We start from the raw sequence: 19,366 nt of genomic DNA, 5'->3' as shown, positions 1-19,366 counted from the left end.
CTTCTAAAGTATGGGTTGTTGTCACATTTCAGGACCCATACTCTTGTGTGCTTCAACTCTGTGACAGATTTCCTCGCGTTTTTTTCTGTAAAATCTCACAATAAACTTGAGTTCATTGTTCCACTGATAATAGCCAACTGTCAAGGGCCTGAGGCAGCAAGGTAGCCGCATATAATGATGCTCCCGCCACCATACTCAGAAGAGGAGATGTAACCAAGAATAGCTAAAAATGGGATTCATTCTGCCAATATAAAATGAATGGGGTTTCTGTCCAAAAAAATATTGCTGCACCTTTGAGGTTTGCGAAAAAGCATTTATATGCTTCATAAAATTACTGCAAAATATTCTGTAGACCAACGTTGAAACCAAAGTTGAATTGTTCAGGGGAACACACAATGTCATGTTTGGAGGAGAACTGGAGAACCACACCTTCACCAAAACATCATCTCCACCTTTGAGTACGGTGACGGGAGCATCATTATATGCGGCTACCTTGCTGCCTCAGGCCCTTTTCAGTTTGCTATTATCAGTGGAACAATGAACTCGGAAGTTTATCGAGATATTTTACAGAAAAAAAGTGAGGTAGTATGTCACACAGTTGAAGCACACAAGAGGATGGGTGCTGAAATGTGACAACAACCCATACTTTAGAAGCAAATCGACTTTAGAATGGCTTCATAATAATGAAATACACATTCTGGAATAGCCCAGTCAAAGCCCTGACAAAAAACAATTGAGATTATATGCCGTGAAGTCAAGAAAGCTATGCACTCCAGACATCCCACAAACCTTGCTGACGAGAGGCAGTTTTCTAAAGAAGAGGGAGACCAGATACATTCAGATTGTTTTGTTAATCTGATCTTCAACTACAGGAAACATCTGGTTGAGGTTATTGCGACTAACTTAGGGTTAAAACCTATTGCATGCAAGGGTGTACTTACTTATGTCTTGCTGTCCTGTGAATGTTTACATCTTATGGCCAATGAAAATATGAAAACTTGTAAATGTTTGGGTTGAATTAGTGAAAGCAGACTCTGGTTGTTCCTTCTTGTGATTTCCGGGAAGATCAGACCATGTTTTATGACCAATTTTGACAGAAAGGTAAGAAATTTCAAAGGGTGTACAAACTTTTTCCTGGGACTGTACATAGCTGCATACGACAATTCTCTGTAAAGCAGCCAGCATTGTCTATCTCCCAAGGAGAACTCCAAAGGCCTGTACGTTTTATCTTGGAGTTCTGAAGCCATTGTGCTACTGAGCAAGGCACTTAACTTCTAATTACTCCAGATGGACTGTCTCTGTAAGTCGTTGGATAATATCGTCTGCTAAATGACTAATAACCCAATTTAGTAATGAAAGGATAGGTCACGCTGCATAGTTTTTCATCCCACATCATACAGAATAGGGCATGTAGCATAGATAGCCTCTTACACATTGCTATACGGGCCCTGTGGCCTAATGAATTCGGCATCAGCCACTGGAGATGGGGATTGTGAGTTCCACCTGGGTCGCATTGCCTGCCAAGAGCAATACCTTTACCGTGACCACAAGTGCTTCCATGCAGTTAGTTAAAGTCACTCAAGATTTCAAGCTATACAGTATATTTATGGGAAAGGCGATTGATCACCCAGCTGCAAGGTAAAGGCAGCCATGCAGTCCTCTGTGCTTCTCAAATCATTTCATTAAGGGAAAAAATACTCAGATTTCGCTAATGCATGTAACATGTCCTATAGAGCCTAGAGTTTCGTGCTTTTTTGACCATGCATATACTTTGATAGTGCTCTTCGGGAAGACTCAATGTCAACCTAATTTATCTCGTAGGTCATACGGGTCCAGCTAATGAATAAGGCTTCCATTGTGGATTATTGTCTGAGGATTGAGGGTTAAAGCCACACCTCGCAAAGGCTTTGAATGACAGGAAGGACACATTTCAGGAACAATATGGTAAGAATATCTTATTATTGCCACAATGAAAGAACTATGTTTCAGCTACAACTATGTTGTAGGATTAAATAGGAACTCCACTTGTTTAGGTGACAATGACCTTTTTATGATTTTCTATTCTCAAAAAAACCCAACAAATTTCCCTTACTCTTTATGCAACCTATAGGCCCAGTGGCCTAATGGATAAGGCATCAGCCTCCGGAGCTGGGGATTGTGGGTTCAAGTCCCACCTGGGTCGCAAAGTGTGCAAAGGATACTGTGTTTAGATGGGTAAGACTTGGTCTTACTGCACTTCTCAAAACACAGGAGTGTTACAGTTGGTCTGTGTTTGGTCTGTTAAGTTCTATGCTTACAACTGAACAGTGACATTAATGTGCAAAAACATTGATCTCCTGCCTCTAAGCACAGGTAAAGGCTAATGTTACTGTGGTGTATATAGACCACCACACTGTCATTGATGAAGCTTTAATTTATTATTGCTTGGGCTTGGTGTAGTTATGATAATTAAGCTATGCTGAACTAACTACCGCGCAATTTAGTGCACCATAAAGTGAAGAAACGAGGTGTAAATTAGTTTTTTTACGCATACCTAATGCTAATATGACATCTAACCTTGAAACGTACCATTCATTTTATTTTAATTTCATGCTTTCTTGAGCATTCTTACACGTATAATGGCAGTTAAGTTGAATATAATGTAATGTAATCTGATTTTGCCCTGAGAAAAGCAGCTGTAAAAGCAAATGAAACCTATTACACTTAATGCTTGGTGAAGTTCTATAGAACTGTGATCTCTTCATCAAGATTGACCACTTTTATACACAGAGAACCTGTGTGTGCCTGTATAAGCCCAGTGGCCTTAACGGATAAGGCATCAGTGTCCAAAGCTGGGGGTTCAATTTCCACCTGGATGCTTGTCCTTAATGGCCTCTGAATCTGGGGATTGTGGGTTCAAGATTGTGGCTAGACATCCGTCTTCAGGACGGAACATCTGTCTTTTCAGTGCCTAGCATTTTATGCATTTTAATCAGTTAGGGGTCCGGCTTAATGTTGTGCCGGACGCCCAACTGATCAAAATGCATGAAATTGCATCTAAGAAACACACATTTTCTTGGGGGAGGATCCCCAAAACCCCCCACCAAAAACATGTCCGCCTTTTTACTGTCACGGAGATGGTCACCCTAGGTCGCACGACATCTAAAGTGCCTTAGCTATAAAACTGCTCTCGAATGTACTTATTGACCAATCGCAAGCACAGAAGTTCAATCTGATCAGTATCTGCTATTTGATTCTGTACCTCTCCTACCACACGTGGGAAAGATGTCCATACATAAAAGGACACAAGGTGATAATAAGGTTGAAACAGTTAAATTATCTTAAAGTAGCTCTCCATATCTGCTAAATTATGCAGAAGAAATGCTGAGCTCTATCCTATTTAGTCAATTTCACAGAGATGTGTGTATGTACACATGAAGTTCTTGGTCTTTTTGGCCTTTATTTCGACATGGCAGTGAAGCAATCACAGGAAGCAAGTGGGGAGAGAGAAACAGCAAAGGACCCGAGCCAGAATCGAACCTAGGTCAGCTGCATAGCAGACAAGTGCCCTACCGTTAGCCCAACGGTATGGCAATGACATGCTTGGTCTTAATGCAGTCATGTTGATCTAATCATGTTAACCCACCAGTGTACCATTACAGCAAATGAGGAAATGAGGAATTCCCAATGGTAATACAGCACGCCTAAGCCTGGCATACAGGTACCTAGTGCTAAAAAGACGGGCGTCATACCTTGCAGCGTCCCTCATGTCCCCGTCAATCAACACAGGAGACATCTTTGTGTGACTGCATGTCCAGGGCCTCTTTCCCTGGGCCCTGGACAGCTCTCCTTTGTCCTCGCCTGTCAGCGACAGCGTATGTCCATATAAGTAATAGAGTAGATTAGAGACACTATATATTCCTACTTTATGGCTCTCCATTTAACTCTACTGTGCTACTCTACTGTTATCATGCATATAGTATTTGCACTGGTGTTGAAACCTTGTAAGCCATCCAAGAAATTGATGACTCCGCAAGTGAAATCAGCAAAATTTGTAGTGAGTGTGTTTTAGTGTGTGTCTTTGTGCTGTGAAAATTGGTTTGTGAGCATCTTTTTCTGTCTATGTGCTTGTGAGTGTAGGCCTATGAAATATAATGCTGCAAGCATAGCCTTGTAATGTTTATTTTCAATGTTTATGTTTCATTTATTCCCTCAAATCTGATTATCTTTATTTAGTAATAATCATATTTCACACACAACATTTCTTAATTTTCCAACAGATTGTTTTCTGCATTGAATCAAGAACCAGTAATTGGGTGAGCAGCTTAATAGAAATGTATTAGCTTGTGTACACTTACGGGATATGAACCAAAAGGAGGACTTCGGCAAAGCAGCACATAGGATCTTGACGGAAATGAACATGTCTGGCTAGCAGACTGCAGTTCCTTTAACACACACACACTCTGCATACTAAACTTAAATTAAAGAAAGAATGCTTAAGTGACAAAATGGTACATGGTCAAGTATTCAAGGTGTAGTGATGATGTGGTCAGGATGAGTAATCATTGCATGACAATAGGTGGAGGTGTTAATACTTCCTTCTTGCATGATACATGGGATCATACATGGATACATGGGTTCTCAACATTAACCTCATCATAAGCATGTCATCACCTCACCTTGCGAGCCATCCTACGTACATCCGCCAAAGGATTGGCTCCACTACTGTAGTCTGGCCGTGCTTCTCTGTGAAGTGCCTGGAGCAGTAGAATTTTGATCGCAACGCCCCCTCCCCCCAGAAAACAGCCAATAAGCGAGGACGCTCATGACAATGACATACACATCTGCGCTAGAGCCATTGGTCTACTATGTTGTTGTTGAGTAACTGCCAGCGATTGGGTGAGAGGTGTCCAATAATTTCAAACCTTCACTTCAGAGCAAACAAATGCCAGACCATAAATACGAAATGAAATGGTAATATTATGGGATGGTCAGGACCAGGCTAGTCATCACCCCCACCAACAGCATGAATAAGAATAACAAAATGAAAAAAACACCCTCCCCCTCTCTCAGCTGTCTTGCTCTCTACGCTCCCCGAGGGATCTTTCCGCACATCAGCTACGACAAAAGTCAGAGCCACCCATTGATTATCCATACTCTGCTGTGGTGAAATTGTGTGCGGGGGTCAGAATTGTGTCGGAAGGGGGAGTGTTTGATTTCCTGTCCTTATGCTTTACAGGCCCAGTGGCCTAATGGATAAGGCATCAGCCTCCGGAGCTGAGGATTGTGGGTTCAAGTCCCACCTGGGTCGCAGCGCCTTTCTGAGGGTGCCTCTTTACACTCTATAGTTTCAATACTGATATCTAAATAAATACACTAGATAGCAATATCTCAAACGAAACAATGTGTCCTGAAAAAATGTGTAACTTCTGTCAGTTTGACCCTTAACATAGTCACGAGTGCACGTCATGCCAACACTATTGTAATTAATGCCACATGATATTGTAAGAATCAGTTACCTTAATTTCCCCCTGGGATTAAGAAAGTTACTCTTACTTACAGACCAGTACGCGGCGCAATGAATTATTGGCAGTTGAGGCTTTTAAGATAGATGAGCATATCCTACCTTAACATGCAGATGACATTGACATAATACTCAGCATTACATTCTATACCACATGAACTTTACATGGGCATGAAACAAGAAAGGCTTAGGACTTAAAAATGACACATATAATTCATGTGACAGTGTGTGCGTTCCAATGTGCGACCTTGCGTCCTCCACTTGTGCTTGTGGCCTCGTACCAGGTAGCAATATGTCATAATGACATCACTGACAACAGCATTATATTTCAATATATCGCAAAAGCTCAATTGCAAAGTCATTTATTCATTTGCAAACTCGATGGTGAAAGATGAATAGTTCCCCCCAAAATAGTTTTGGTTAGGCTGACAGCGGGGAAACTTTTTTTTGTGTTTTTTTTTTGTTTTTTTTGTTTTCTCCACGGAGGAGGGGGCGGAAAGCGGGGCGAGGCCACAAGCACAAGTGGAGGGCGCAAGGTAGCATATTTGAATGCACTCAGTGTCACAATATCATCACAATGTCAGTCCCTACTGGAGGATACATGTTTTCTTTGAAAGGTAATGTGATGGACTGTTCAACAAGAAACTGGCCCAGTGGCTTTATGGATAAGGCATCAGTCTCCAGAGCTGGGGATTATGGGTTCAAGTCCCACCAGGCACGTGCACTCCAATACGGCAGGGGAGGCACTGCCTCACCAGCCCCACATGAGAATGATGAGATGCAGTATAATAATATACTGTATATAATGCAGAATAATAGTAACAATAACAGCTATTGTTTTCGAGCATCTGCACCATAAATACCTTTTGAGCAGTATTTAAACAGTTTCACTCATTTTCATTCATTTTCGTGGCGAAAATCGTAATTTTTGCCTATTGCATGTCAAATTGCTCCGAAGAGCATTCTCAAAGTTGGATTTCCAAGGGAAAAATATGTAATAAAGAATGGAGGACCAGAGCTGAAGGGTTTGCTACTGCAGGTGACCGGTCAGAAGATTAGAACTACCTGACCATTTCAAAGTGAGTGGTACAACAGACAAGATTTTTCGTTTCCCCTGTGTCTGCAACCGGCGAGAATGTGTGGAAGACCATTCGCATGGGATTTTACGACTTAACAATTTACTAAGGAGCCTCACGAAACACAAATCCTCGCGGCTACTCATATTCAATGCCAAATTGCTTTGGAGACGTTTGGGGCGTCTCGAATAGATGTGGCTTTGGATGAACAGCACCGGCTAAAGTAACGTTAGCATGCACAACGCCAAAGTGGACCTGATGTACGAGTAAAGGTAAGACCAGTGTTTCCTATGTGTGTGAAGCCTGTGTTTGTGAGACCCGTGGGGAGAGAGAGAGAATCCGCCGTGATTCTGTCCGGTGTGGTAGCTTTTGTGATATGCACCGGATTCTCATGTGCCCTGTAACAGTTTGTAAAGTTGAGTACAGGGTACCGTTGAGGGAAATCAAATATACCCGTGTAACAACAAGACTGATATAATTCCAAAGTGTAGGCATAACATAAATGACAGTCCCAAAATATTTGGTGACCATATCGAAGCTTGTGTAATCTCTGTTTATGTTGACATTCGCTTCCTGCCACACCTTTGTCCCACATCGCTTGCCGTAGCCTCGTACAAGTAGATGTACATTTGCACGAGAATCCGGTGCGTATCACAAAAGCTATCACACCGGTTTGTTCGCCGTGGTGCTCAGCGGTCTATATGACACCATGTTTTGAATCCTGTGTGTGTGTGTTTCATTGAGCATCCGCCGTGATTGGTGCTGTGTGGTTTATGTGAGACCACTGTTTGAATCCTGTGTGTGTGTGTGTGTGTGTGTGTGTGTGTGTGTGTGTGTGTGTGTGAGTGTGAGTGTGAGAGAGAGATCTACTAGCATTTTCTCTACGGAAATGCAGCATGTTTTATTATGTAGGCCTACCTTATGTTAAGAAAGCTATGACATATGAAACTTATCGGTAGGCCTATTTGGTAAATTTACTAAAATGTACTTATACTGTAGCTGTAGTATTATATATTTGAAAATCTGATATTGGTAAAGTCGGTGCCTCACCAGCCATAAACTTTACCGCACGTCACTGAGTCCCACCTGGCTTGCAGTTGCTTAAAACAAGTGTTCTTTCCAACACTTTCCAATTAGTTTCAGTGTGATACATAAAATAGAATATGTAGTTGTTCAGCAACGCATACTCAGAGTCCAGTCTGAAGTGCATATATGTATCTGTGACTTACTCGTGAATTACCATTGTTAACAGTGTCACCTTCAGGTGTACATTAATACTGGAGTACTGGCTTTAAACAAAAGCTCTTGCCAATAGTTAGCAATTCCCACAACACAAACGTTACTGTGATAAATAAAAAAGAGCAGTCAAGTACCCATGAATATGTGGCCTACTCATGAATGTCAACCATGCCAGCTTCAGGTGTCTGACAAAAGGAGTTTAGGTGTAACTGAAATTGGCCAGAACCCCAGTGCCTTATTAGGACTAAAGAGATAGGCCATTCAAATTCAAATCTTGATTTCCTGCCTATAAACTGTAGACCCAGTGGCCTAATGGATAAGGCATCAGCCTCCAGAGCTGGGGATTGTGGGTTCAAGTCCCACCTGGGTCACAGTTGCTTTAAATAGGTGCTCTTGCCAATACCAGTTCAATCACCAGTTCCCATAAAATAAGTATTACCGTGGTAATTAAAACATAATTTGGAGTTGTTCAGCTATACCAACTCTGGGTGCTGTCTCAAATCCCTATGGACCTGTAACCTATGCACATTTCCTTTGTTAACCATGCCACCTTCAGATACCTGACAAACGGAGTATTGGAAAGGCTCCTCTTTCGTGTTAGCGTTATGGGTCAGTGCTTCACTGACCTCATTTGGACTCAAGAGGCAGCTTTTCAAACCCAAATGTCAAATATTTAACATTTCCCTTACATTCTCTATCCACTCCCTTCAACATGGATAAGGTATCAGCTTCTGGAGCTGGGAATTGTGGGTACAAGACCCACCTGAGTAGTAAAATTGTTAAATAGTTGCTCTGACCAATTTCCAGTTCCCAAAACATTAATGTCTCTGTGATAATTAAAACAGAATGTACAGTTGTTAAGCTATATAAACTGAGGGCAGGGTGCAGTCTCAAGAACATATGGATCTATGGCCTGCTGAGCACATCTGTATGTGCTCAAATACAACAATGAGTCCTCAAGTATGGAGAGGAAAACCAATTTACCATATTACACAAGAAAGTCATTGGATTTAATGTACTCATGCTGATGCGGTCAGTAGAAATAATGCTTATAATATCATCATTCAATTTCAGCCCACACTGGAGGTTACGAATGTGTTTTGCATTAGACCTGGTGTGGTATAAAGTAGCCTAAATACTGGAGCAGCTTGAAGCAGTATGAAGAGACACTTGAAGTCTTTAGATACAGTATAGCATGTAAGCATATAGAAAAGGCCTGTTCTAAAGGCCCATATTAGTATAGGCAAGGACACATTACTGCAGAGGCCTAACGGGCACAGGTGCAGGGGCCCTAGAGTTAAGGGGGCCCTGAAGCCCAAACATCCATATTTCCATTCTCATATTCTGTTCAAATCGCACTTTTAACAACTATATTTTTATACTTTTCACGGGACTATCCCCCATACCGCCAACAACATAAAATCCTGAATCGTTTTGTACACTAGCAGCACCCATTGAAGGGGGGATTTCTTGCTGTCTGGCCGAGGGGCCTATGGAAACATAATCCGTCCCTGAGTACAGGGTATCTTCGAAATGTGAAATACATTCTGAAGTGAGACCCTGAGGTGGTAGTCATATTAGAGGTATTAGGACTATGGATCACTTGGGAGAAGACTACAAAGCAGGCGGTTAAATATGTTGCCACGGTGACAACATAAATCACCATGACAACGGGAAATTAACAAATGAAAGGCCTCGTAATTCCCCAGGGCTGTGCTCGACATCAAAGCATGCAAAGAGCAGAGACGAAGGGCAGCCATGAGAAAAGAGGGGAGAGAGAATGAGATGGAGAGGCAGACAAACAGAGACAAATAGAGAAAGAGAAATAGAATCTTGGTATCAGGAGGGTGTTGGTTACTGAAATAAATAAGAGTGTGAACTTGGACAGCATCACCTGAGATGTCATAGTGCTGTCTCTCCCCACTCCCTTCTTTCAGATCTGACTGACCTGAAGCACTTACTAGAGGGGGACCTCTCAACCCCCCCAACCCATACCTTACCCCCTTCTTATTCCTCCTCCTTTCATCTCATCCCTCGCTCCCACACCTCCATTCCTCATGTGGTCACCCAGAAGCAGGAGTTGCCAGATGTGTCTGGTGATTTCCAGCCCAAAAAATGCCCAAAACCCGCCTGGAACCACATAATCGAGCCCAATTTGAACAAAATTCTATTAATTTCTATGGTCATAAATCGGCAGAAAAACCCACCCAAATGCATTTTTTGTCCTTTTTTACTTGCAGATGGTCATCCTAAGCAGCCAAATTGGGCAAGAAACTGCCAACCTGGCAACACTGCCCAGTAACACCCCCCCACACACACACACTCCCTCCTCGTTTGTATCTGCTCTGTTCGCTCGGGCGAGACATCCATTTCACCCAGCACCAATCAATGACACGATCAAGTGAAAAGCCATTCACTCTGTTCTGTCTCTGTCTCTCTCTCACACACACACACACATACACACACACACATTCTCTGTCTCCCTTTCTCCTTCTCCAACATCTTATGGGCTCTCTCTCTTTTCATCTCGGTCTGCTTTAATGTCCCCTGGCCCTCTAGGCTGCCATCCACCCATTGGCACTCTTATGGCAGCCTTCTCTCTCAGTCGCTTATCCACTTGCTTTCACTCTTTCTCTTCTTCTCCCTCAGTGTTTTGCCCACCTCACCCTTATCTGTCACACGCATCAGTCACATTAATACAAACACAAAGAGAGGAAGTTTTGTTTGTTTTTTTCATTGCCCTCTCCCTTTTGCTCTCTCTCCCTCTCTCTCTCTCTCTCTCTCTCTCTCTCTCTCTCTCTCTCTCTCTCTCTCTTCTCTCTCTCTCTCTCTCTCTCTCTCTCTCTCTCTCTCTCTCTCTCACACACACACACACACACACACACACACACACACACACACACACACACACACACACACACACACACACACACTGTCTGCCTATTTCACACACAAGCAAAACACACTGACAAAGATAGCTTTCATCCATGGTGCGTCCATTTGGCTGTCCTTGCCAACTCCATAATGGTTGTTTTGTGAACCGTGCTGTAAGGGTGAGCAGCCTTAAATAGATGTAATCACTCTGGCAGATGAATGGGCGCGAACAAAAGGTCAGCGCTAGCAAGCACCATGCGCTGGTGGTGCCACACAGCTATGGCTGTGCTAATCATCAGGGCCACTGACAGCTTAAGCTGAGCCCAGGGCAAAGTCATCTTAAAGCCCCCCTGCCCCCTCAATTCATACAATGTAATGGGGAACCAATTCTGGGCACCTCTTCTCCCTGGGCCTGAGAGAATTTACCACTTTGTTCACTCCTGTCGAGATATCCCTAGCTGTGCTAATTATGAACCACAAATCACGCTACGCTACACAAATTGCGAAAATATGTCACACTGGAAAAAGTTATGTGTCACGGCGAAGACCGTCGGAAGCAAAGGGCAAGTGATGTAACACCGATTAGTGTCAATCTTTACACATGTAAATTCACGCTATTCAATCTTGCTATTCATACATTATTGTAACATGGAAATTGTTGGATGACCCAGAACTGATATTGTTGCTGTCACTGTTTGCTGTTATCTCAGTAAAGTTGACTTAGGAGGTCATCCCCCCATGCCATGTGGTGGCTCAAACCCCTGGTATCGGGTGTCACTGACCCAACAAGACAAAGGACCTTGGCCCCCTCTCCTTACAGTATAAAAGCCTATGATGATGAGCCCCTCTTTGAGTTCTTTCTCCCATGCAAAAGGCGTGTGTGTCTCTCTGTTTCTCTTTCTCTCCCTCTCTCTCTGTGTCCTAAACATTCCGAGGTTGGCTAAAATGTCTTTGATTTCACTGTATCCTATGTAACCTACAATAGCCTTGAGTTAAATGTAATGCTACCTTGCAGTTGATAATTAAATTGTCATATAACATTCATTCATTTGCATCTCCTCATCTGTATCATGCCATTTGCCCTTCCTGTGTCTTAAGTTAACACTGCTTCTGTTTCAAATGCCAAAAAAAAATAACCAAACTCCTGGCCGTCGTTGGTTAGGAATAAAGTGGAGGGAAAAGTTATATACTTTTACACATCAGTGATACTGCTTGACCTAAAGTAAGATTTAGTCTCTTCTCAAAATTCAAACAGTAGGCCTAAAAGCTACAGTATTAGCCTTTGATTGATCATAGTCACGTACACCTGGACCCTCAACACACCCAGAAAGTTACAATGACCGATTATTTGTATAACATTAATGTGTCTTGTCAGTTCACTGCTCTCTTTCAGTGGAACTGTCCTTAGGTCTGCATAAAGTGCGAAACTAGAACCTGGAAACTGTCATTTGGCACATCACTCTTTTGGAGTCTCTCTGCTTGAAGTTTGTAGACTTCAATGGAACACTGCTGTGGACTCTCCTAAGTAGAGAAGGTGCTTAAAGGTGATGATGTTAAGGCCCAGGTGGGACTTGAACCCACAATCCCCAACTCTGAAGCCTGATGCCTTATCTATTAGGCCACTGGGCCATCTCTAATTCATGCTACCATCCCAGCATGGCAGAGCATAGGAGTGAAAACTGGCCATGACAGACTGGTCGAACATCTGCAGAGTGCATGTGAATTTACAGACAAGTCCAGTTTATTGTCCAGATGTACCCCCAGGTACATGCAGGCTGTCTCCACTCTCTTCCCCTCGATAGAGACAGGCACCAGGGGTGGGGGGTTAGCCTTAAGTGAACCACCATCTCCTTGGTTTTGGTGGTGTTCAGCTACATCTGCTTGGTCGTGCACCATCTGATGAAGTTTTCCTCCAGGCTCTGGTACTCCCTCTCCTGCCCATCTTTAATGCATTGAACAATGGCTGTGTCATCTGAGTACTTTTGCATGTGGCAGGTCTCTGTATTGTAGTTGAAGTCAGTGGTGTACAAGGTGAACAACACCAGGGAGAGCACAGTTCCTTGTAGAGTCAGTGCTACTGACCACAGTCTCTGTTTGACAAACTGGGGCCATTCTGTAAGGTAATCTGTAATCAAGGTCACCAGCCCCGTCTCCACTTTCATCTGCTGCTGTATCTCTCAGCAGGAGTGGCTGAATTGTGTTGAAGGCGCTGGAGAAATCAAAGAACATGATTCTCACAGTATTGCTCCAGGGATACCCTGACAACCAATAACTGTAAGTCGCTTTGAATAAAATGAAAGCGTCAGCTAAGAGAAATGTAATGTAATGTAATGTATTGCATCCTTTCTCACAAGTGAGAATTCTGTGCATAAGATACAGGATTGCATCCTCTACTCCCACATACTTTTCGGATCTGAGCTGGGTGGAGCTGCACAGGACCCGCCCACACAATTCCATCAGTCTTCAAAGTGCTCATGCAGGCCCAGTGGCCTAATGGATAAGGCATCAGCCTCCGGAGCTGGGGATTGTGGGTTCAAGTCCCACCTGGGTCGCAGTATCAACTTTAGGCACCTTCTCCACTAACGACAGATCACGTCCTTACATTACTTGCCCGCAAAGCCGAACTAGGCTGTAGTAGAACAGGAAAATTAGTCTGCCACTGGACGAATCAGAAAGCTGAGGACTGACCTGTTATTGTACTTACTGCATCTGTGGCTCAAAGCCCTCACCTTGGGATTGCAGGATGGGTATACATGTTCTGTTATGGGGTCTCTACTCCGACCAAATGGTTGGTTATTGGCGTTTGTTGGGGGCCGTTGGGACAGATTTGGCTCAGTGTGTCTGGGGGAGTTGGAGGGACGTTGGTGTGGAGGTGAGTCTCGGTCGGGAGACTTTGAGCATGTTCAGTTGAGTTTCATTATGACATACACTTTGTTAGCAAATATATAATGGTAGTGATGGGCATACTTAAATTGTAATTGATCCCCAAAGAAATGACCATTGTAAAAAATAAAAGTTAAAGAAGCCAATTAAGACTTTTCACTAGTTGGATTAAAGGGGCAATATGTAGGATGAAATTTGAATTAATCACTGTCCAGAGTCAGCAGATTTTATTTAAGTCAATAGTAAGTGAACAATGACTCTCGCGACCACTTTCACGGTCTGTTGTCAGAGAACCCCTAATGTAACTTTTGACAGAGCGACCCAACGAGTGTTGTTGGAAACACTTCTCATACGAAAAATTTGCTTTACATACCACCAGATATATATTCACATTCGTATCAACTGCTGGCATTCTGTGACGAAAAATATTTTCACAGCAAGCTAAGTTAAACAGCATTTTTTTCGTGATGGTGTAGATTTTGAGACAGGCATGCCACGGGCACCGCACTAACTACGTAATCCTACATTGCACCTCTTTAAGATAGTGAACATTACAATGAACATTTAGTGCAGTGCAGGCACATGGATGGTTGTGGTAGTTTTATCTGACAATCAAACTGGCCCTTAGCACCATTCTACCATTATCAATAAGCCATTCTCAGTTGCTTGGATCTCCTTTGGGTGGAGCGGTATAGCAGCGAAACACCCAGTGGCACCTCTCTTTTAATTGTGCAGGCCCAGTGGCCTAATGGATAAGGCATCAGCCTCCGGAGCTGGGGATTGTGGGTTCAAGTCCCACCTGGGTCGCATCTACAACCTTCTCCACTAATGACAGGTCAAGTTGGCACATTAGCTGTCTGGAAAGCCAAACTCAAGCTCAAGCCTTGGGATTGCAGGATGGGTTTGCCTGGTCTATTCAGAAAATTACATTCACAGACCTACATCGTGAAAGTGAAGTGAAAGCCCATTGGGAAACTCCAACTCCCATTGTCATTGTGACACAGCACACAAGATTGCATTTATGCCTCACCGGTGCAAGGGGGCAGCCCTCAGTGGCGCCCCATGGGGAGCAGTGCGGGGGGACGGTACCATGCTCAGGGTACCTCAGTCATGGAGAAGGATGGTTGATTACTCCCCCCACCAACCAGGCGGGTCAGGAGTCAAACCGGCAACCTCTGGGATGCAAGTCTGACACCCTAACCGCTCATCCATGACTGCCCAATGTGTACAATACATCATTTTTTTACTCAACAAAAACATGGCTGGGTCAGCAAAGATTTAATAATGGAAAAAGGCATACTTACATTGTAATTGATCACAAATGGAAATTTAGAGGCCATGTAAATTAAAAGTTAAAAAAGAATTTGGATGGCTGTCTGTCCTTAGCACTTTTCTACCATTATCTAAGACACACTCACAGCCACTGATTGGATCTGAATTGGGTGGAGCTGCATAGAACCAGACCACACATCAGCATCACTCTGTCAATATAGGTGCAGTGGCCTAATAGATAAGGCGCCTGGCTCTGGAGCTGGGGATTGTGGATTCATGCCCCACCTGGCTATGAAAATATCAACTTTAATTTGTAAGGACATGCTCAATACCACAATACTACTCTAGTAAGTACAATACCATGACCAATAAGTTAGCCTGGAAAGCCAAATCATAACATGAAAAGTAGTAGTCGTTTGTATCTACGTACAACTAAGTGTCCATAGTTGACAACTTGCATCTTGGTTTCCACTTGGCTGCACAACTGTCCGAGGAAGATTACATTAAGTAGTTTTTACCTGAAAATCAAACTGCCATTGGGTGGAGCGACATAGCAGCAACACAAACATTACCATCTGTATTCCTGTTTTGAATGTAGGCCCAGTGGCCTAATGGATAAGGCATCAGCCTCCGGAGCTGGGGATTGTGGGTTCAAGTCCCACCTGGGTCGGATCATGAACTTTAAGCACTTTCTCTACTTAGGGCAGTCAATGCCCATTGTTGCCAGCTTCTAGTTTCACCCGTTATGCAGACCATGGGCCTTCATGCCTTCATGAGTAAGCGGTTATGGAGTCAGACTTGAAGGTTGGTGGGGGAGTAATTAACCAGTACTCTCCCCCGTCCTCCTCCATGACTGAGGTACACTGAGCATGGTACCATCCCGACGCACTGCTCCCTTGCACAGGCGAGGCATACATGCAATTTTGTTGTGTGCAGTGTGCAGTGTTCACTTGTGTGTTGTGAAGTGCTGTGTCACAAGGACAATATGAGTTCTTCTAGGGATCGCTCCATTGAAATGAATGGAACGCATAGATTTTCTATAAGAAATTGGTCATTGTAACTTAGCTTACAGTATTGTTGATGTAAAATCTTTTTTCAGGAACACTTAAACTACCAGTTGCATAAAGTAGAAGTAGAAGTACTGTTCTGGATGTTTTTACAACAACTGAAGTACGATATTACATAGATACACTTGTTATTAAATTCATAACAGTACTTCTACTAATACTTAATACAACTCTCTAAGCTACATGCTGTATTCAGGTCATGACCATTCACCCTTGGCCATTGTTTGGGGGGGGGGGCATTGCTGTAGGTTCCACTAATACATTAAATGGTAGTGGATAGTGGTAGCAGCCTGCTCTAGAGCTACAGCTTGTAACCAGGAAAGCATTGACGAGACTTGATAAGACACTGAAACTACAGTATATAAGCGCACCTGACACTAAGCAAACCATGACAAAGGACCCATTTTGTAATGCAATAAAGCACTCCACTCAGCCAGTTGCATCTTTTTTGCCAGTTTCCCGCCCTTCTAACCTCTGGAGTGCAGAGCAGGGAGAAACTGACAGAGACGGATGGACTGGTGGCACGTAATGGTCGCCGTGCTCCACCCTGGAGAGCGGTGGCCATATTGCTGGTGGAGGTCTGGCTTCACTGCAGAGCACTCTAGGTAGTCTCCTAATGCAAACTGCTGGTGTTGTTGCTATTGTTGGACAATGAATGATGAGGACAGAGATAGGATTGGATAGGGGCATTGGCTCAGGCTGGATTCGAACCTGGTTCCCCATGGATAACTACCCATAAATGGTATGGGTATGTAACTGCCCTTGTTGTTATTGTTTTTGTTGTTGCTGTTGTTGTGAGAACAGACCGGGCAGGGACAGGGGTACGGAACCTGAAGCATAACTTTGCCATTTAAGAAAATGGTGTCACAACTGCTCCGTAAACCACTGGCTAATGTCTAAATCTTCCATAGACCTCTTGAGACAATATAGAATAAAGCAATTAAGTATAAAACATATTGTAATTTTAAGCATGGAAGAATGCAAATGAGGCTGACTCTTTTTCTGAAGTTCACTTTATAACAAACAAAAGATGTTAACTGTAAAATAATTGACAAAAATGAAGTACATCAAGTACATCTGAATACATGTGATTGTGAGCTGAACATGTGAGTTCATAAAAATCCCTAAAATAGTTCACCCAATGGTTCACACCCAATGTTGATGTGGCAAAAGACACTGTTCAAACATGGTTTGCCATCAGCACCATTCATGTACTTGGACAGGGGTGTCAAACTCAGGCCCGGGGGCCAAATCTGACCTGTGGAGTCATTTTATATGGTCTGCGAAATCATTTCAAATGTAGTTGGCCCACATACACCATAAATGTGCTGTGTATTATTAAGACTTGAACATTATTTTTTCCTGTCACAGGAATGTGAGTGGGCCCAGGCCAGTGAAACAGCTCACATTCATGTGCAACAGAAAATGTGCAGGCACATTTGAAATATGATGGGAATCTGTTAAATATGAGTAGGCTATTGTGTGTGTGTGTGTGTGTGTGTGTGTGTGTGTGTGTGTGTGTGTGTGTGTGTGTGTGTGTGTGTGTGTGTGTGTGTGTGTGTGTGTGTGTGTGTGTGTGTGTGTGTGTGTGTGTGTGTATGTGTGTGTGTGTGTGTGTGTGTGCACAATTTTAGTCAGTTAAAAAAAAAAAACATAGGCCTATTGAGCTTCGCTCGAGATTTTGATTTTGTTCCCTCGGTCAGTTTGAGTGTGACACCCCTGTAGGATATACTGTAAATAAGCAGCACCATTCAGGTAGTAGCATATAGTCTAAGTAGGCAGCACCATTCAGGTAGTAGCATATAGTCTAAGTAGGCAGCACCATTCAGGTAGTAGCATATAGTCTAAGTAGGCAGCATCATTCAGGTAGTAGGATATAGTGTAAGTAGGCAGCACCATTCAGGAAGTAGGATGCAGGCCCGATTTGAAACAGGGAAGGCAGCTGTCCTTCCAGTGAGCTAACTGGACATCGAGTCATGAAGTGTGGATCGAAACGAAAAAATGCTTTATTTCCTCTCTCGGCAGTTGACTGCATTTGTGGGCGTAACGAGGATATTTCGAGGATACATCAGATGCTGACTTCGCTGCCTTGGTACCCAACATGCTGTGCGCCACCTCCCTCTCAACCGGAAACCTGAAAAACAAACATGGCTACTACCCAAACTACTACCTTATCATACTCTTTATTCTGACACTTATGTATGTAGATATTGAACATCGAATGCATAAATCAACATCGTAGTATCTAAATATGCGGTCGCTAGATCTATTTATAGCCTATTTTACAATTCCGCCGTCTGACGATCATTCACCGTTCAAATAGCATGCGTAAGCTATGCGCTAACGTGATGAACGTAACTCCCGCCATAGAATCGCAAGAATCGCCGTAACATCAAATGCGCAAGGCGGCGCACTCGTTAGTGCCGTTCGTAACGGCTGCCTCATCAGCTAACTTGACCTATCTGATCAGTGACCTGTTTATGTAGGAGGAGAGTCATCGAGTCACTGCCTCCCGTTTCGAATTCAGCCATAGTCTAAGTATAGCCTGGTTCAAACCAGACGTTGTGTGTGTAGCTTCGGCGCCCTCTGGTGGAGCAGAGCTACACACACTACCGTCTGGTACACAGCCATAGAACACGCTCCGTCTCCAACCAGAAAATACGCTGAGAATTTATTGCTTCGGCACGGCCTCCTCACCAACAAATTCCTTCAAAAACCTTCCTGTTAATCTTTAAAGAGTCAATATAGTCTCTAATATGTCTTGTGACTCCTCAATGTGAGTTACCGTTGATTTTGAAGCAATACATTCTCAGCCTATTTTCTGGTTGGAGACGGAGCGTGCTCTATGGCTGTGTACCAGACGGTAGTGTGTGTAGCTCTGCTCCGCCAGGGGGCGCCGAAGCTACACATACACCGTCTGGTGTGAACCAGGCTAGTCTAAGTAGGCAGCACCACCGAAACTTCAGGTGGAGCTGCTGGAAGCATGAATTAGTGTAGATGGGCCGTCAGTGGCTCTCAGACAGTGTGCTTCCGCCTGTCTTCAGCCTAGACGGGCTACCACAGCCATCCCACTCTCTTCTTCTCCATCACTTCTCCTCCATCTGCCCCCGCCCATCTCCAACCTTGTCCTCTCCTCCTCACACTCCCCCCATTTTCTGCCACTTCTCTCCTCTCCTCCCTCACTCCTTGTCCTTCTCTACTTCTCTCCTCTCTTTTCCTTCCATCTCCTCTTTCTCTTGTATATTCTCCTCTCCTCCTTCTCTTCCCTCCATCTGTCCTCTCCTCTCCTTTCCTTTCTTTTCCTTTCCTTTCCACTCCTTTCCTCCTTCTCTTCTCTTCTCTTCATCTCTCCTCTCTTCTCCACTCTTCTCCTCCTTCTCTTCTCTACTCTTTCCTTCACCTCTCCTCTCCTCTCCACTCTTCTCCTCCTTCTCTTCTCTTTTCCTCCCTTC

General features: G+C 43.6%; 6 non-coding genes across 6 annotated transcripts; all 6 read left to right on the top strand.

Moving 5' to 3' along the window:
- The first annotated feature begins 2,109 nt into the window (after nt 1–2,109).
- On the top strand, nt 2,110–2,182 carry trnar-ccg (transfer RNA arginine (anticodon CCG)). Its single transcript has one exon. It is a non-coding gene; the product is annotated as a tRNA-Arg (tRNA).
- Nucleotides 2,183–5,217: 3,035 nt separating this feature from the next.
- Nucleotides 5,218–5,290, top strand: trnar-ccg (transfer RNA arginine (anticodon CCG)). The gene has a single exon. It is a non-coding gene; the product is annotated as a tRNA-Arg (tRNA).
- Nucleotides 5,291–8,116: 2,826 nt separating this feature from the next.
- On the top strand, nt 8,117–8,189 carry trnaw-cca (transfer RNA tryptophan (anticodon CCA)). Its single transcript has one exon. It is a non-coding gene; the product is annotated as a tRNA-Trp (tRNA).
- Nucleotides 8,190–13,171: 4,982 nt separating this feature from the next.
- trnar-ccg (transfer RNA arginine (anticodon CCG)) lies at nt 13,172–13,244 on the top strand. Its single transcript has one exon. It is a non-coding gene; the product is annotated as a tRNA-Arg (tRNA).
- Nucleotides 13,245–14,309: 1,065 nt separating this feature from the next.
- trnar-ccg (transfer RNA arginine (anticodon CCG)) lies at nt 14,310–14,382 on the top strand. Its single transcript has one exon. It is a non-coding gene; the product is annotated as a tRNA-Arg (tRNA).
- A 1,062-nt stretch (nt 14,383–15,444) lies between these two features.
- On the top strand, nt 15,445–15,517 carry trnar-ccg (transfer RNA arginine (anticodon CCG)). Its single transcript has one exon. It is a non-coding gene; the product is annotated as a tRNA-Arg (tRNA).
- The last annotated feature ends 3,849 nt before the right edge of the window (nt 15,518–19,366 follow it).

Source organism: Engraulis encrasicolus, chromosome 18 (genome assembly GCF_034702125.1).
Source record: "Engraulis encrasicolus isolate BLACKSEA-1 chromosome 18, IST_EnEncr_1.0, whole genome shotgun sequence".
Lineage (NCBI taxonomy): Eukaryota > Metazoa > Chordata > Actinopteri > Clupeiformes > Engraulidae > Engraulis > Engraulis encrasicolus.
Note: the sequence above shows the minus strand (reverse complement) of the source record. Positions and strands in the feature narration are given on the sequence as shown.